Source organism: Equus przewalskii, chromosome 20, assembly GCF_037783145.1.
Source record: "Equus przewalskii isolate Varuska chromosome 20, EquPr2, whole genome shotgun sequence".
NCBI lineage: Eukaryota > Metazoa > Chordata > Mammalia > Perissodactyla > Equidae > Equus > Equus przewalskii.
In genome coordinates this window covers 5,017,433-5,035,681 of record NC_091850.1, presented here as the reverse complement: position 1 = coordinate 5,035,681, position 18,249 = coordinate 5,017,433, and the positions used below count along the sequence as shown (strand labels likewise).

Below are 18,249 nucleotides of genomic sequence, written 5' to 3'. Positions count from 1 at the left end.
CACTTTCCTCTGCCCAGCAAAAGAGAGGCTTGGGAGAGACTAGCTCAGATTCATATCTACAATAAAGGAATGATGGTGTTTGAGGCATAAGAAGAGGGAAGACAAAGAGAGAGAGAGAATTCTGGAGGAAAGTAGGAAAGAGAGGGGTCTGGGCTGAACACTCTGTCAATCAAAAGAATAGCCACATGGGAACATCCTCGGGGGGATAAGAATTGGCCACCCCAAAATGTGTCTCTTTGCCTTGCCTTGGTTATTTTCAAGAATAAAAGACTCAAAAAGGAACTTTGAGCTTCCCCCTAACTTTCTAAAGGAAATTTAAAATAAAAGCCTGTCCCCAGGACAGGCCATCATCATAGATAACTCTGGGTATTGATAGACTGGGAGGATCCTTGCTAAGCCCACTCTTATCAAAGTTCTATTAACCAAACATTTGCTTTTCCATGTCCATGTGAATTGCTTTCCTCCTCTTTGAAGCCGCAAACCATCCCCACCCCCCAACATCCCCCTTCTCTTTAGCTGAAGATGGTATTTAAGATGAGAGACTCTGCCATTTTGGTGAGTTGCTCACTTTTCCTGATTGTCTCCCATGTATACGTGTTGTAAAGCTTTGTTTGATTTTCTTCTGTTATCCTGTCTCATGTCAATTTAATTTGTAGCCCAGCCAGAAGAACCCAGAGGGTAGAGGAAATGTTTTCCTCCCCTACAATCCCAAAGGTATGTTCAGGAAGGCCTTGCTGGTGTCCAGAGCACAAAAAGGAGTCACCCAGACTCAGGCTGCATTTCACTCACACCCCTTGATGCCCTCACATTTGGTGTCTTCTATCATCATAAACTTAGCATAAGGAACTAAAGAAAGGTCTTTGGAGTTTATGTGCTTGTGATAACTCCCCAGAGAGAGGGAAGTAGACCACTGCCCACTACACCGCATAGCCCCCGATACCCAGCCGCACCTGATACATCTTCAGTGGCAAAGAGAACCCTCTACAGCCATCACCTGGCCAGGTGAAAGGGAATTTTCATGACCCTCTTCTTCTTCCACCCCAGAAAGGCCCATAGATTACCACCTCTCCCCACCCTACTCAACCCCCTCCAACCCAAAATAAATTAGTGACAGGTAACATCATTTTCACCATTGTTATCGTTGGCATCATGATCTTTTTTTCCCATTTTACAAATTCAAAGTGATTATGGGATTTTCTTTTTGTTTTGTTTTCCTGGGAATCAGTCCACATTTTATTTTACAGTACATTCATATAAATTCCTGCATTTCCAAGGTAACCAGATCACATTCAGGTTAGCACTGCTGGTAACAAAACTGTACAACTACCCTGGCTTCAGAAGCAAGATAGGATGACATACATTAACATTTCTTTCCCTTTAATACTGCAGAAGACAATACATCACACAAATAAAATCACATGCCTTTTGCAATCCAGTGTGAAGGCACATTATTTATGCCAAAATTAAACCATCTGGGACATGGGGAGAGTAAGAAGAGTTTTAAAACTTAAGATATCTAGAAATTTCCCCCAATGCTTTCTCTTCTATCCTCCAGTTGGCACATTCAATTTCAATGCCTTGGGAACAGAGGGACAGAGGAAAGCTGGGAATCATTTAATTCTGAAACTCGTGGCTTCTTAGGCTACGTCTGTAAAAACCACTTAAACAACCCAAAATTCAAAAAAGTTACTATTAACAAGGGATGGTAATATAGGAAGCACCTGGAGAAAATCCCTCCAGGCACTGCTGGGAAGTTTAAGCTGCAGACAATTCACAGTGCTGACTGCCGAGCTGAAACGCGAGCTCCAATCCTCTAATTTCAAACCGTGCTCATCTTTCCACTGCACCATCAGGGCATACCTGCCTCCACTGTAGGAACTTGGAGGTGATGCTGAAGAAACTGTGGCCCCATGTCATCTAACTGCTGGTACCAACAGCTTGCCAAACAGCTAAGCAAAAATATTCTCTCTCCAACATCTTCCACTCCATCAGTCATCAGATCTTAAATATGGCTAAAAGCCAGTTGTCTCCCAATATTAAATCACAAAATCAAGAGACTTAAAGTAAGAGCGTGCTCCCCACCCCATCCATACCAATCTCTGTGCAGATCCTAATTTTGTTCTTTCTTCAACATCCCACTCTTGCCATCCCTGATTTTTAATCACTCCAGCCTTAATTTGATTTCTAAATGTATCTGGATGTGATATTCCTATCCTGACTGGAATCAAGTGAAGAAAACGTTTATTAGTTCCTGCCTAGAATAAAGTCAAATTATGTGGCCAAGTCAGGCTTGATCCTGGCTCCTAGAAATGCCGGCTCCACGGTCTTGGAGTCCACAGCCTTTGAGGGGCTGCATGGCAGCTGGGAAGGAAGCACAGACAGGTGCAGCAGGAGTGAACACCTAAAACTCCTGCTGTGAGGCCATAGCTGGGCTTTGGGATGGTTCCCACCTGAATCTCAACAGCGTGCCTCGGATGCCAAAGCTGCCTTCAACTTTTATATTGTATTTGTGAAGTCCCACTGAGACCCCAACCTTCAACAGTTAACATCCCAATTCACACTGACAGTATGAGCCTCAAACACACACAGACTGGCCTGATGCTCTCTGTAACAACTGTGTGTTCACTTAAAGACTCATCATATTTGCTTCTTTAACACCCCTAAACTAGCCTTTAAATTTGTAGATTTCACTTCACTTTTAAAGAGGAATTTTCTCTCTTTCATAAAACAGCAGGCACCTACTGAATGAAAGCACCCACCTTCCAACTGGCTTTAAAAAAACATATTCATGCAGTTAAAAGACAATCTACAGACCACATGGATATCTTCCTGGGAGACCTGCCACAGGGCAGTGGTTCCTTCGGACTGAGGACAACTCAAATGTCCCCTCATTCCAGGCCTGGAAAGTTTAAAAGGCGAGAGAGAACACACATTGGCAAGGCTCAGGCAATGCAGCTCAGCTGACACCTGGACTCTGACATCTGGTCAGGCTTTCTCACCCGCTGCCTGACCTGCACAGGACTCAAACACAGTCCAAGTGGCTGGGACAGGATCAAAAAGCAGCACATACCACAACACCGGGTGCTGATGGAGATCTTGCTTCCTCAGGGTGAAAGCTGAAGTAGTTTAGCCAGAGAATATCACTCGCCTCTGTGGCTGGGGTGCTGCCATCATGCCACATTGTTGACCTTAGGGGAAGATGAAGTCAGAGGTTTCTGTAAGTGCTCCCTGCTCAAGCTGGGTGCTCCACCTTCATTCACACACAGCTACTATCTTCCTCCTCCACCAGCCTGGGGGCTGCTTATCCTCTGCCTCCTTCTCTAATTCCCACCCCATCGCCACAGGTGCACCAGGAGTGAAAGTTTGTTTCTGGTCCTTTCTTTAGGATAAAGTCCCAAAGTTGGAGTTGCTAAGCTCAAAGATATGTATATTTCAAAGACTTTGGGTACATATTGCCAAGTTTGCCCTGGGTATGGACACATGTTTGCCCGCCAGCTCTCCTGCCTTTGAAGACCCCCTTCCCATTCCATAACATTCTCATTCCTGCCCAAAACATGTGTCTCGGATGGCTCCTTAGATCCAGCTCCCAGCCTCAGAGCTGAGGTGGTGACTTCACTTGGCCAGCAAGAGGACTCCATCCCCTTGACCCAGGAAGTACTTCAGAGATGGACACATAACCCAAGGCAGGTTAACTGGAATTTCCTCAGGACATTTGCTGCAGATGCTTTGAAAGATGCTCACAGGCAAATCTATAGAGACAGAAATTAGATTAGTGGTTGCCTAGGGCTGACATGTTAAGGGGAAAATGAGAAGTCCCTCCAACTGTTACAAGGTTTCTTTTTGGGGTGATGAAAATGCTCTAGACTTGATTGTAGTGATGGTTGCAGAACCCTGTGAATATGCTAAAAATCCTTTATTGTATGCTTTAAATGGGTGAATTGAGATGGTATATAAATTATATCCCAATAAAGCTATTATTTAAAAAAAAAAAAGATGCTTGCTCTCACTCTCTCCCTTTCTCTAGGACAGCAAGCAGTAAGGATAATGTAAACTTCGGTCTGCCAACAGCTCTCTCTTCACCATGTAGAGAGAGGCTGCCTGAGAATATAGCCATGCAGAGGCAAGCAAATGAGACACAGAGACAGAAAAAGAGACAGAGAAGGAATCATTTGAACTACTGGATTCAACTTTGCATAAAGCCGCTGCCATCCTTGAACTTCTCAGTTGCATAAGCCAAAAAAATTCCCTCTTTTGTTTAAACTAGTTTAAGCTTAGTTTCTATCACAACCAACAAAGTCTTATTACAGCTTTCCTGTCCAAATGTGTTCCCTCACCAGCTGTGAATGAGTACCCACCCCCTCAAACCCTTACAACCCTGAGAATTATCTTTAATAATAGCTTTGTTCATAGTCAAAAAAATTACAAATCTTAGATTTCTAGCAAGATTGAACATTAATATCAACTCATATTTTTCTTCCTTAAATGGTCTATTTTTGCATGAACTATGTATAGGAAAATGTTACTAAAACTTTTGCATATGAATAATTTTTCTAGTTTATTACTTGCCTTTTGATTTTTATGCATGAAACCTATCAAATTTTTCTTTGTAATGCTATCATCTTTATTGCTAGAAAATCTTTTCCCATCCTGAGATTAGACAAATATTCTCATGGCTTCAGTTTTTTTTTTTTTTTTTTTTTTTTTGAGGCTATGATAGTTTACAACATTGTGAAATTTCAGTTGTACAATATTACCTGTCAGTCACCATATAGGTGTGCCCCTTCACCCTTTGTGCCCACTCCCAAGCCCCATTCCCCCTAGTAACCACTAAATTGTTCTCTTTGTCCATGCGTTTATCTTACACATATGAGTGAAATCAAACAGTGTTTGTCTTTCTCTGTCTGCCTTATTTTGCTTAACATAATACCCTCAAGGTCCATCCATGTTGTTGCAAATGGGAGAATTTGTCATTTTTTTATGGCTGAGTAGTATTCCATTGTATATATATACCCTATCTTCTTTATCCAATCATCAGTAAATGGGCACTTAGGTTGCTTCCATGTCTTGGCTATTGTGAATAATGCTACAATGAACATAGGGGTGCATAAGTCTCTTTGAATTGTTGATTTCAAGTTCTTTGGATAGATACCCAGTAGTGGGATGGCTGGGTCATATGGTATTTCTATTTTTAGTTTTTTGAGAAGTCTCCATGCTGTTTGCCCTAGTGGCTGAACTAGTTTGCAATCCCACCAACACTGTATGAGGATTCCCTTTCTCCACAACCCCTCCAACATTTGTTATTTGTTTGTCTTGATTATTATAGCCATTCTAACAGGTGTAAGGTGATATCTTAGTGTAGTTTTGATTTGCATTTCCCTGATGATCAGTGATGTTGAGCATCTTGTCATCTGCCTATTGCCTATCTGTATATCTTCTTTGGAGAAATGTCTGTTCATGTCCTCTGTCCATTTTAGATCAGGTTCTTTGATTTTTTGTTGTTGAGTTGTATGAGTTCTTTATATATTATGGAGATTAACCCCTTGTCAGATATATGATTTGCAAATATTTTTTTCCAGTTAGCGGGTTGTCTTTTCGTGTCAATCCTGTTTTCCCTTGCCTTTTAGAAGCTCTTTAATCTGATGAAGTTCCACTTGTTTATTTTTTCTTTTGTTTTCCTTGTCTGAGAAGACATGGTGTTTGAAAAGATCCTTGTAAGACTGATGTCAAAGAGGGTACTGCCTATATTTTCTTCTGGAAGCTTTATGGTTTCAGGTCTTACCATCAAGTCTTTGATCCACTTTGAATGTATTTTTACGAATGGTGTAAGAGAATGGTCTACTTTCATTCTTTTACACATGAGTGTCCAGTTTTCCCAACACCATTTGAAGAGACTTTCCTTTCTCCTTTGTATGTTCTCAGCTCCTTTGTTGAAGATTAGCTGTCTGTAGATGTGTGGCTTTATTTGCCGGCTTTAAACTCTGTTCCATTGATCTGTGTGCCTATTTTTGTACAAGTACCAAGCTGTTTTGATTACTATAGCTTTGTAGTATATTTTGAAGTCAGGGATTATGATGCCTCCAGCTTTGTTCTTTTTTCTCAGGATCGCTTTAGTAATTTGGGTCTTTTGTTGCCCTATATGAATTTTAGGATTCTTTGTTCTATTTCTGTGAAGAATGTCATTGGGATTCTGATTGGGACTGCATTGAATATGTAGATTGCTGTAGGTAGTATGGACATTTTAACTAAGATTTTTCTTCCAATCCATGTGTGTGGAATGTTTTTCTGTTTCTTTATGTCAACATCAATTTCTTTCAGTAAAGTCTTGTAGTTTTCATTGAATAGGTCTTTCACTTCCTTGGTTAAATTTTTTCCAAGATAGTTTGTTCTTTTTGTTGTGATTATGAATGGGATTGTGTTCCTGAGTTCTCTTTCTGTTAGTTTGTTATTAGAGTTTAGAAATAAAACTGATGTTCCTAAGTTGATTTTGTACCCTGCAACTTTGCTGTAATTGTTGATTATTTCTAACAGCTTTCCAATGGATTTTTTATGGTTTTCTGTGTAAAAAATTGTGTCATCTGCAAACAGCAAGTTTCACTTCTTCATTGTATATTTGGATTCCTTTTATTTCTTTTTATTGCCTAATTGCTCTGACCAAAACCTGCAGTAATATGTTGAATAAGAGTGGTGACAGTAGGCACCCTCGTCTTTTTCCTGTTCTCAGAAGGATGGCTTTCAGTTTTTCCCCATTGAGTATGATGTTGGCTGTGGGTTTGTCATATATGGCCTTTATTATGTTGAGGTACTTTCCTTTTATACCCGTTTTATTGAGAGTTTTTATAATAAATGGATGTTAGATCTTGTCAAATGCTTTCTTTGCATCTATTGAGATGATCATGTTGTTTTCGTTCCTCATTTTGTTAATGTGGTGTATCATGTTGATTGATTTGTGGATGGTGAACCATCCCCGTGTCCCTGGTATAAATCCCACTTGATCATGGTGTATGATCTTTTCAATGTATTGCTGTATTCAGTTTGCCAATATTTTTTTGAGGATTTTTGCATCTATGTTCTTCAGTGATATTGGCCTGTAATTTTCCTTCTTTGTGTTGTCCTTGTCTCACTTTGGTATCAGGGTGATGTCAGCCTCATAGAATATGTTAGGAAGTATTCCACCTTCCTCAATTTTCTTGAATAGTTTGAGAAGGGTAGACATTAAATCTTCTTTGAAAGTTTGGTAGAATTCTCCAGAGAAGCCATTTGGTCATGGACTTTTATTTTGGGGAAGGTTTTTGATTAGTGTTTCAATCTCTTTACTTGTGATTGGTCTATTCAGATTCTCTACTTCTTCTTGATTTGGTTTTGGGAGGTTGTAAGAGTCTAAGAATTTATCCATTTCTTCTTGGTTGTCCAATTTGTTGGCATATAGTTTTTCATAGTATTCTCTTATACTCTTTTGTATTTCTGTGGTATGTGTTGTAATTTCTCCTCTTTCATTTGTAATTTTATTTATTTGAGTCTTTTCTCTTTTTTTCTTAGTGAGCCTGGCTAAGCGTTTGTCAATTTTGTTTATTTTCTCAAAGAACCAGCTCTTTGTTTCATTGATCCTTTCTATTGTCTTTTTTGTTTCAACTTAATCTATTTTTGTTCTAATTTTTATTATTTCTCTCCTTCTACTGACTTGGGTTTTGTTTGTTCTTCTTTTTCTAATTCTGTTAGGTGTAGTTTGAGATTGTTTATTTGAGATTTTTCTTGTTTGTTAAAGTGAACCTGTATTGCAATGAATTTCCCTCTTAGGACCACTTTTGCCACATCTGACATGAGTTGGTATGTTGTGTTTTCATTTTCATTTGTCTCCAGATAATATCTGATTTCTCTTCTAATTTCTTCAATGATCCATTGGTTGTTCAGTAGCATGTTGTTTAATCTCCACATCTTTGCCCTTTTACCAGCTTTTTTCTTGTAATTGATTTCTAGTTTCATAGCATTATGGTTGGAAATGATGCTTGGTATTATTTCAATCCTCTTAAATTTATTGAGGCTGCCTTGTTTCTCAACATATGGTCTGTCCTTGAAAATGTCCCATCCATACTTGAAAAGAATGTGTAAGCTACTGTTTAATATATCTATTAAGTCCATCTGATCTAGTTTTTCATTTAATTCTACAATTTCCTTGTTGACTTTCTGTCTGGATGATCTATCCATTGGTGTAAGTGGGGTGTTGAGGTCCCTTACTATTATTGTGTTATTGTTAACTTCTCCTTTTAGGTTTGTTAATAGTTGCTTTATGTACATTGGTGCTCTTGTGTTGGGTGCATATATGTTTATAAGTGCTATGTCTTCTTGGTGGAGTGTCCCTTTTATCATTATATACTGCCCCTCTTTGTCTCTCTGTATCTGTTTTTTCTTGAAGTCTACTTTGTATGATAGAAGTATTGCAATGCCTGCTCTCTTTTGTTCACCATTAGCTTGGAGCATTATCTTGCATCCCCTCAGTCTGAGTCTGTGTTTCTCTTTGGGGCTGAGATGTGTTTCCATAGGCAGCATATTGTTGAGTCTTGTTTTATAATCCCTCCTGCCCCTCTGTGTCTTTTGATTGGGAAATTCAATCTATTTACATTTAGAGTGATTATTGATAGATGAGGGCCTAATTCTACCATTTTATTGCTTGTTTTCTGGTTCTCCTGCATTTCCTTTGTTTCTCATCCCATATAATTCAGACTACCAATTCGGTAAGGTAGGTTTCTATGCTGGTTTTCTTAGTTTTCTCCTTGTTTATAATTTGTGTCTCTGTTCTAATTATTTGTTTAGTTACCATGTGGTTTGTATAAAAAATCTCATAGATGAGATAGTCCATTTTCTAATAGCCTCTTATTTCCTTAGATTAAGCCAGTTCCATCCTTTTCCTCTTCCTCTTCTTAGTTGTTATTGTTACGTCTTATTTCATCTTGTGTTGTGAATTTATGGTTAAAATGACAAGATTATATGTGTTCTTGGTGTTTTCCTTTTCTTTATCTTTAATGTTATAATTAAGTATTTGCTAACCTGTTCTGATAGAAAGCTGCAATTTTCTGATTTTGTCTATCTGAATAGATATGGTATTGTAAACTTTTCCTTTTCTTTTCTGGTATGAGGACCTTCCTGAGAATTTCTTGTAGAGGGGGTTTTGTGGCAATGAACTGCCTTAACTTTTGTTTAACTTGGAAAGTTTTTATTTCTCTATCATATTTGAAGGATATTTTCACTGGATAGAGTATTCTTGGTTGAAAGTTTTTGTCTTTCATAAGTTTGAATATATCATTCTACTCTCTCCTAGTCTCCTGAGAAATCCACTGACAGCTTGACAGGGGTTCCTTTGTAGGTTATTTTCTTCTGCCTTGCTGCCCTTAATATTTTTTCTTTGTCATTGACTTTTGTCAGCTCTCCTGCTATATTCATTGGAGTTTGTCTTTTTACATTGATAAAGGTTGGAGATCTATTGGCTTCTGTCACATGGATTTCCAGCTGCTTCCCCAGGTTTGGGAAGTTCTCAGCTATTATTTCTTTGAAGAAGCTTTCTGCTCCTTTCTCCTTCTCTTATCCCTCTGGGATACCTATAATCCTTATGTTGCATTTCCTAATTGAATTGGATATTTCTCAGAGAGTTTCTTCATTTCTTTTCAGTCTTAGTTCTCTCTTCCTCTCTATCTGAAGCTCTTCTATATTCCTGTCCTCCACACTGCTAATTCTGTCCTCCACAATATCAGCTTTACTGTTCAGGGAGCCCAGATTTTTCTTAATCTCTTCCATTGTATTTGTCATCTCCAACATTTCTGACTGGTCCTTCTTTATAGTTTCAACTCTTTGTGAAGTAGCTCCTGAACTCATTAAATTGTCTATCTGTATTCTCTTTTAACTCGTTGAATATTTTAATGATAGCTATTTTGAATTCTTTGTCATTTAGATTGTAGATTTCTGTGTCTTCAGGATTAATTTCTGGATATTTGCCATTTTCACTTTGTTCTAGAGATTCAATATATTTTTCCATACTACTTGACAGTGAGGATTTGTGCCTCTGCATAGACATAGAATTTGGTCACAGTTTCCACTTACTGCCACTGGGGAAATGGGGCAGGAGCTGTGTAATCTGCACCCATGAGGATCCCCATCAGCTGTTCCTGTCCAAGCCTGGGCCACTTCTTGACATCACTGTGGCCCTCTGGGTCTCCCGCCAACTGTGGGAACAATCACACAGGGGCTCCAGGTTGCTGCTGCCTGCTCCCACAGACTTCCCAGATGCCCTCTCCCCTTAGGGACCACAGCAGTGTTATGGACTTTCAAGGCAGCTGGGAGTTTATTCACCTGGACTCACAGCTCTGCTGCCATCTGGTGCTTGGTTATATCCGCTGTTGTTCTTGATGAGTGGGGCCTCCCCACTAGGTCTGAGCCAGCCCCACTCCCTGCAACCGTAGTGGGATTATGGACTCTCCCACTGGTTGAGAGAGTGATCACACAGGGGCTCAGGGCTGCTGCCACCTGCTCCACAGTCCCACCGGTTGTACTGACCCTTCAGGACTTCTGTGATACTGTCAATGTTTGCAGTTCCTACTGGTACTTTCACCTGGGCCTCAGATATGCCGCCATCTGTTCCTAGGTTGCACCAGCCTTTATGCTTGGTGGGTGAGGCCTCTTCACTGGGACAGTGCCTGAGTCACTCTCTGGAGCTGCAGTGGGACTGTGGGTTTTCCCACTGGACCAAGGAGTGATCATACTGGCTCTCAGGGTTGTTACCACCTGCTTCCACAGTCCTGCTGGGTTGCACCTCCCCCTTTGGGGTTGCAGCAGAGCCATGGGCATTTAAAACAGCTGGAAGTTTGTTCACCTGAACTTGCGGCTGTGCCATGGTCTGGTCCTAGGTCATAGCAGCCTTTGTGCTTGGTGGGCAGGGCCTCTCTACTAGGACCGAGCCAAGTCTCTCCCTGAGACCATGGTGGGATTGTGCATTTTCCCACTGGACCAAGGAAAGATCACACTGGGGCTCAGGGTTGTTACTACCTGCCCCCACGGTCCTACTGGGTCTCATTTTCCCCTCTGGGGCTACAGCAGAGCTATGAGCATTTAAGGCAGCCAGGGATTTGATCACCCAGATTTGAAGCTGTGCCCCGTCCGCTCCTAAGTCGCACCAGCCTTTGTGCTTGTTGGTGGGGCCTCCCCACTGGGTCTGAGCCTGAGTCACTCCCTGGAGCTATGGTGGGACTGTGAGCTTTCCCTCTAGACCAAAGAGCAATCATGAGGGGCTCAGGGATGCAGTCACCTGTTTCCACAGTTGCGCTGAGGTACACGTGCACCTCGGGGCTGAGGCAGTGCTATGAGCACTTCAGCCAGGAGAACAGTTGCTTGCACGTTGTGCTGTCTGGGGGCTGGAGAGTTCTCGCCCATCTCCACTCCTCCCTGGGGATAGTCCATCCACCTTCTGATGTATAGCAGCATGGGTCTCTCAGGCATCCTGAAGTGCTGTGTGGGTATCCTCCGTTGACTTATGAATGTCCATTTAGCTGTAGTTTGAAGAGGGAGAGACAAAGGGAACCACTCACTCAGCCATGTTGCTGACATCCTCATGGCTTCAGTTTTAAATTGAACACCTTGATCCACATGGTATTTTAGATTATAATAAAAGCTTAGTATGTATTTTTACCCAAAATAGTTCACTAATTGTCCCAGTATTCATTAAATAATTCTTCTTTTTCCAACTTATTTATGATAGCTATTTATATCACATATTAAATTCATTAACATGCTAGAGTTTCTTTCTTGACTGTCCATGTGGTTATGTTGAACTGGGTACCAATATTGAGCAATTACTCTGCAACTCTAACTGTGTGATACAGTTTTGAGGGGGATTTTTTATTGTGGTAAAATATATATAGCCTCATAAAATTTATCATTTTCACCATTTTTAAGTGTACAGTTCAGTGACATTAAGTTCATTCACAATATTGTACAACCATAATCACCATCCATCTCCAGAACTTTTTCATCTTCCCAGCTGAAACTCTGGACCCATTAAATAATAACACCACACTCCCTCTCCCTCCAGTACATGGAATCCACTCTTCTATTTTCTGCCTCTGTGAATTTGACTATTCTAGGTACCTCATATAAGTGGAATCATACAATATTTGTCCTTTTATGTCTAGTTTATTTCACTTAGCATAATGTGTCAAGTTTCATCTGTGTGGTAGCATGTATCAGAATTTCATTCCTTTTTAAGGCTGAATAATATTCCATTGGATGTATAGCCCACATTTTGTTTATCCATTAATCTGTCAATGGACACTTGGGCTGTTTCCACCTTTTGGCTATTGTGAATAAGGCTGCTAATAACACTGGTATACAAATATCTGTTTGAGTCACTGCTTTCAATTCTTTTGTGTATATAATCAGAAGTGTAACTGCTGGATCAAATGGTAATTCTATGTTTAATTTTTGAGCAACTGCCATACTGTTTTCCACAGTGGCTGTACCTTTTGACATTCCCACTAGCAACATACAAGGGTTCTCATTCCTTCATATCCACACCAACACTTGTTTTCTCTTTTTGACAATAGCCACCCTAACAGGCGTGAAGTTGTAATACATTTTAATACATGATAGTATAAGTGTTCTCTCATTGTGATTCTTTGTCAAAAAATTCTTTGGTCATTCTCTATTTTTTTCTCCCAGAACAATTTTGGAATTATTTTTAAGTTCTCAAAATAGTCTATATGAATAATAATCAGAATTACATTAAACTTATTTTGAAAAAAGTTACATAATTCATATCTTTAAGACATTTAACCCCACCCCCCACCAAAGAAATAGTCTTCTCTTTCCTTTAGTAAAGTTTTAGTTTTCTTCATATTGGACCTATACATTTCTTGTTAAGATTATCCCTAGGTACTTCATATTTTTATGCTATTGTGAATGGAATAATCAGCCTCTTTTTAGAAAATAATTTTTGGAGGAAGAAACAGCCCCATAATCAGCAATAACACTCATTTATGAAATACCTGCTATTTTAAGATCAGTGATAACAGTAAACAGTGATTGTCTTCCACTGGAAGTTTACTGTCACAGAAAAAGAACACATTGGCTAAAACTTCAATGGATTGCTTCTTTTGAAGGCCTGGAGCATCACTCCAAAGGAGGCAGGTAAAATTGTGGGTCATTCAATGTTTAATCAATGTTTGTTATAGCTGTCATTAATTTTGGATCAAATTCATGATGCATGAGTTTTCTTGTGTCGCACGTGCACCTTATATTGCATTGGCCTTTCCTTGTGGATTTATTCCCACTTTATTACTTCATTAATTTACATTTAAATTATTACTGATTTACACCTGTATCTCTTCTCTACAATATATTTATATATCTGTGATTTATTTACTATCAACTCTTAAGTCAGAAAAATAATCTTTAATTTTACTATAACTCCTTGGAGGAAATATGACTCATTTTGTAACAATTTACTTTAAGACATTTGACTCTACTATACAGTTTCCTGGCTTAATGTGTAGAAAGGCTTATATTGACAAAATTCTTCCCTCATTGGGGGAAAAATGTCAATTCTGTTCTAGGTGCTGTATGCAGAGTGGCTATATAATAATATGCATCAAAAATACATGGTTTATGAAATTTAACATTCATAGCCTAGTCCTTTGGAAATGTATGACAGTTTTCCTGTGCTCTTCCCAAAATGACCTAAGAATGTCAAGAAAAAAACAAAGATACCACCTAATGCATCTTCCTCTCACATTTTTTCCCTTAACAAGTGAAGAATTTTGTCAGTAGAAGCAATCTACAGCATTTTGAGTCCTGATGAGCTTACGCATCAACCCGGTTTGCTCCCATCTCCCCCTCACCACCACCACTTGAGGGTCCATGAAAAGCAGATGGATTGTGGCTTCCCTATTTTTTAAGATTCATACTTTTAGCTAACAAAGAGCAACAAAAGACATTTTTGTACTAGAGGAAACAAAAAACGGAAATAGAAACCCATCGAGGTAAACAGTGGACCTCAGTCAAGTCATTATAAACCCTCTGGCTTATGATACCTATATTAATAGACTTGTTCTCCTTCACCACCAGTAACTCCACTCTCTTTACAAGCCTTCACTTACGTAAAAACAGGTCAAGTAACAATAATATAAACTGCTCAAAGTTGTACCCAAGAAATGACATGACTACTGTGAGTGACTCATAGCATTTTTTTTTTCATGCTGCTACTGGGTCTCTTCTGACTATTAAAATCTCCATCTTCAGAGGAAGGCCAATTGCATTTGGGATATACATTCCAATTTTGGACTGTGTAATATGATATAGTTTGTTGATCAGATATAATAGTACCATTATTTATTGCTTTAGGAAAACAGATAGTATCACTTATTACTGATTAGGGAAAGGAGAAAAAGATCCAAGTCAACCATTAATTGCTTTTAGTCCTCAACCCTTTATAAAAATAGCTACCAAAATTGTATCTATTCTTTGGATTTGGGGTTGGAAGGGCAATCTCAAACTAACGACTACTCAATGGAATAAACCAGGGAGGAATGTCATCTGAAAGATGCAAACCCATCTCCTCAATTTCCAATAATTCTAGCTAACAGAAAAATCTTGTGTCTCCACTAAATTGTTTCCATGCTCTGTTCTTGCAACCCAAATCCAATCAGAGAGTATTATGAAATAATGTTGGCATCATATAATTTGATCATATAATGATATAATTTGATAGCATAAACTAAATAGTAAAAAGAACCTTAACGTGAAATATAAAAAATGAATGTCTGTTATGTAGATAAAGGAAAAAAGCATAAATAAACCTTAAAGATCAGGGTCGCCCATGAATTGTAACCATTTTTAAGTCAACATATCTCTTAATTGAGATTTTATACAGCCAAGATCTTTGTCCAACTATCTTGCACCATCTCTGTATCAATCAAGAGAGGCTAAGTTCTGCTGTGGTAACAAATAATCCCAAAATCTTAGTGGCTGACAAAAATATAAGTTAATTTCTTGCTCACATTGAATGCCCATCATGGGTCAGCTGTAGTTCTGCTCCATACTGTCTTCATTCTGGGATCAAGGTTGATGGAACAGTCTTCATCTGAAACATTACTTATTGTTAGGGAAGAGGGTATCACAAAGAGAGTAAAGAGAGTATCACAAGGCAGGAACTGACTTTCAAAGCTTCTTCTCCAAAGTAACACATGTCACTTTGGCTCACATTTCATTGGCCAAAGCAAATCTCTTAATGTCACTTGAGTTAAAGAGGGCAAGGATATATAATCCTCCTCCTAGCTAGTCTCCCTACCTCTAGACTATTTCCTGTCAAAGCTATCCTCCCCCCAGGCCATTGCTCCCTGGGGGCCATCTTCAAATCTGACCGTATTCCTCCTCTGCCCAGAAATTTCTACAGCTGGAATTCTCTTGGTGTATGTATCAGCACTGGAGTATGTGGCAATGGACCGGGGGAGTTCTCGAATAAACATGGTGACTTTTCCAGAATGCTGGTTTTATTTGAAGATTTGGAAATATATATACTTTCTTTAATAAAATAAACTTGGATACGTTATTGGACAAAATAAGAATTAGCAAGCATCTCTAAAGAAAGTTCCTGTTTGAATCAGGTCTCGTTGGGCTAGCCCACATCTCCTAGTGCCATCGGTGCAAGTTTATCTATTCTCAAGGGTTCCTAAATGGAAGAGGTTGAGAAGTACCAAGACCTACGTTATCTTGCACTTTCTACCTCTCTAGAGTGGTACTGTCCATTATGCAAACCAATAACCACATGTGGCTATTGAGCACTTGAATTGTGGCTAATGCGACTGAGGAACTGAACATTTAATTTTACTTATTTTAATTAAATTTAAATAAGCATGTGTGGGGACCGGCCCCATGGCCGAGTGGATAAGTTCGTGCACTCTGCTTTGGTGGCCCAGAGTTTCACCAGTTTGGATCCTGGGGGCAGACATGGCAGCACTCATCAAACCATGCTGAGGCGGCGTCCCACATAGCACAACGAGAAGGACCTAGAACTAGAATATACAACGATGTACTGGGGAGCTTTGGAGAGAAGAAGAGGGAAAAAAAGAAGATTGGCAACAGATGTTAGCTCAGGTGCCAATCTTTAAAAAAATAATAATAACAATAAATAGCCACTTGTGGCTAGTGGCTACTGTATTAGACAGCACTGATATAGGACATTTCTATCTTTGACAGGCAGAATAATGGCCTCCAAAGATGCCCATGTCCGAATCCCTAGAACATGTGAAGATGTTATGTTACACGGCAAAGGGAATTAAAGAAGCAGATAGAATTAAGTTTGCTAATCAGTTGACCTTAAAGTAAGGAATCATTCTTGATTATATGTCTGGGCCCACTCTTCTTGGATCCAAGTCCCAGCCAACACCCATTCCTTGTTTTCCCTATGTATAGTTGAGTTAAGCAGTTGGATTCAAGCAGCATTTATTTAAAAACCAATGAATAAAGAAATAATAATGAATAAAGAAAACATAAACAGGACCAGTCAGAAACATAAGGAATCTGAACCCAAAGAAATTCAGTAAAAGTATGAAAGTGTTTTGCTGAGCCCCAGATCTCCTCTCCCCCGGTAATTGCTCTTGAACCACAGACCACTTAGCTCAACATACACCGTATTACTTAGTTAGGGTTCTTCTGTAAGGACTTTCCTGCCCCTAGATCAAAATTGCAGCTTATTATTATTCCTCAGAAATCTGAGGGTTATCTATGGAAGTACTCCATCCAAGTGCTATCCTCCAAATTACAATCAAAGGAACAAACCCAGTTCCAAGTTTCTCCCCCGGGATACAGGGGGACCCCAAAGAATGATCCTACCATCTCTACCGACTCACTCATCTGGCCCTGTGACTCACTCCCCACGTCCTCACCTCTCTTCCCAACATGGCCCATCCTTCAGGAAAGTGGCCTCCTATAATTAGAGTTTTAGTATTTAAAATTAGCTTATGCATATGGTGACCATAACACAAATAGAGTGCAGTGGGTTATTCTCTTACAAACCCTTTCCTGAGTATTTATACATCTTCCTAACATAGCAGCCTGTTTAATAAGGGTGGTCCAAATATGTGTTAACTCTGTCAAAACTAGAAATGTGCCTGGTACAAAGTCAAACACACACTCTTACCGTCTACAGAGAGATCCTCATCTGGCATTACTCCAAATGAAAAAGAAAATCTTTAGTAAAAACCAATAGCAAAATATCATTAAGTACTATTCTTATTTTTGCATATAAAAATATGTTTAATTAGCTTTTTTGCATTCCAAATTGACTAATTTTCCTCCATAATGAAAAACATCAGACTATTAGATCATACAGATCAGACGTTACTGGATTTAGAAAACAATACATGTAATTTCTAAAGGACCTGATAATATGCACTAACCCTGAATGTCAAAGCCAAAGATTGAAATTCCATATGAATGCATGAATCCATTAAGCAGCAGTCATTTTCAATTATTAAGAAGCAAAGATCGATATTCTTTATAGAAATTAGAAATGGCGTAAAATAACATCAACATTCATAACTGCTACAATTAGGACCAATAAAATTTTTAAATCAAATTAAATTCAGAGTGATAATAAGAGTAATGAAATTTATGTAGCACTATGTGGCTCTATTTCCTCAAAGAAATCCCTGAGTCTATTATTTTCAGGATGAAGAAACCAGTAGCCACTGCTTGTGTTTTCCAGGACACTGGACTAAGGATTCACCTGCACCAACAGGGAAATGGATGGAACGTCATCACACGCCCATGGCTACTGCCTCTCCGGCTCCGCTCTAACACCCAGGCCCTCGCTTCACCCGAGTTGTCCGATTCTGCTGGCAGCCAGGGCAGGTAGAGCCTAGGAAGGGCCTGCCTTCCTACTGGTTCCATGTCTCCCCTGCATTCATTTGGCTCTGATGGGTAACCTGATGCCGGGGGGGCGGGGGACAAGAATCAGACAGGGCTTTAGAACTGAGGAATCAACTTCCTATAGGTTAGCACATCTACGGTAACTACAAATATTTGTTTGTAAAGGCTTCCCACCCTGCCCATATAAGGCACATTTCTCTTAATCCTAAATTGCAGAATCAGTAGTGGTTATTAACCCATTTAAGGCCAAAATCACCATGAAAATCTAGTAGATGTCTCAAACCCTGTACCCAAAAAAGGTATTCAAAATCTGCTCTAATTTTTTTCATTCAATATCAGGAG

General features: G+C 39.4%; 1 long non-coding RNA gene across 2 annotated transcripts in view; it reads right to left on the bottom strand.

Annotated features, from left to right (window-relative positions):
* Positions 1-1,193: 1,193 nt before the first annotated feature.
* Positions 1,194-18,249, bottom strand: part of LOC139077793 (uncharacterized) — a 93,118-nt gene continuing 76,062 nt past the window's right edge. Inside the window, exons 5-7 of one of the 2 annotated variants that reach the window (XR_011530307.1) lie at positions 15,036-15,118; positions 11,291-11,531; positions 1,194-3,188 (exon numbers count right to left, since the gene is read on the bottom strand). This is a non-coding gene — a long non-coding RNA (uncharacterized lncRNA). The remainder of the gene's footprint in view (positions 3,189-11,290; positions 11,532-15,035; positions 15,119-18,249) is intronic. The other variant, XR_011530306.1, reaches the window with a different exon arrangement.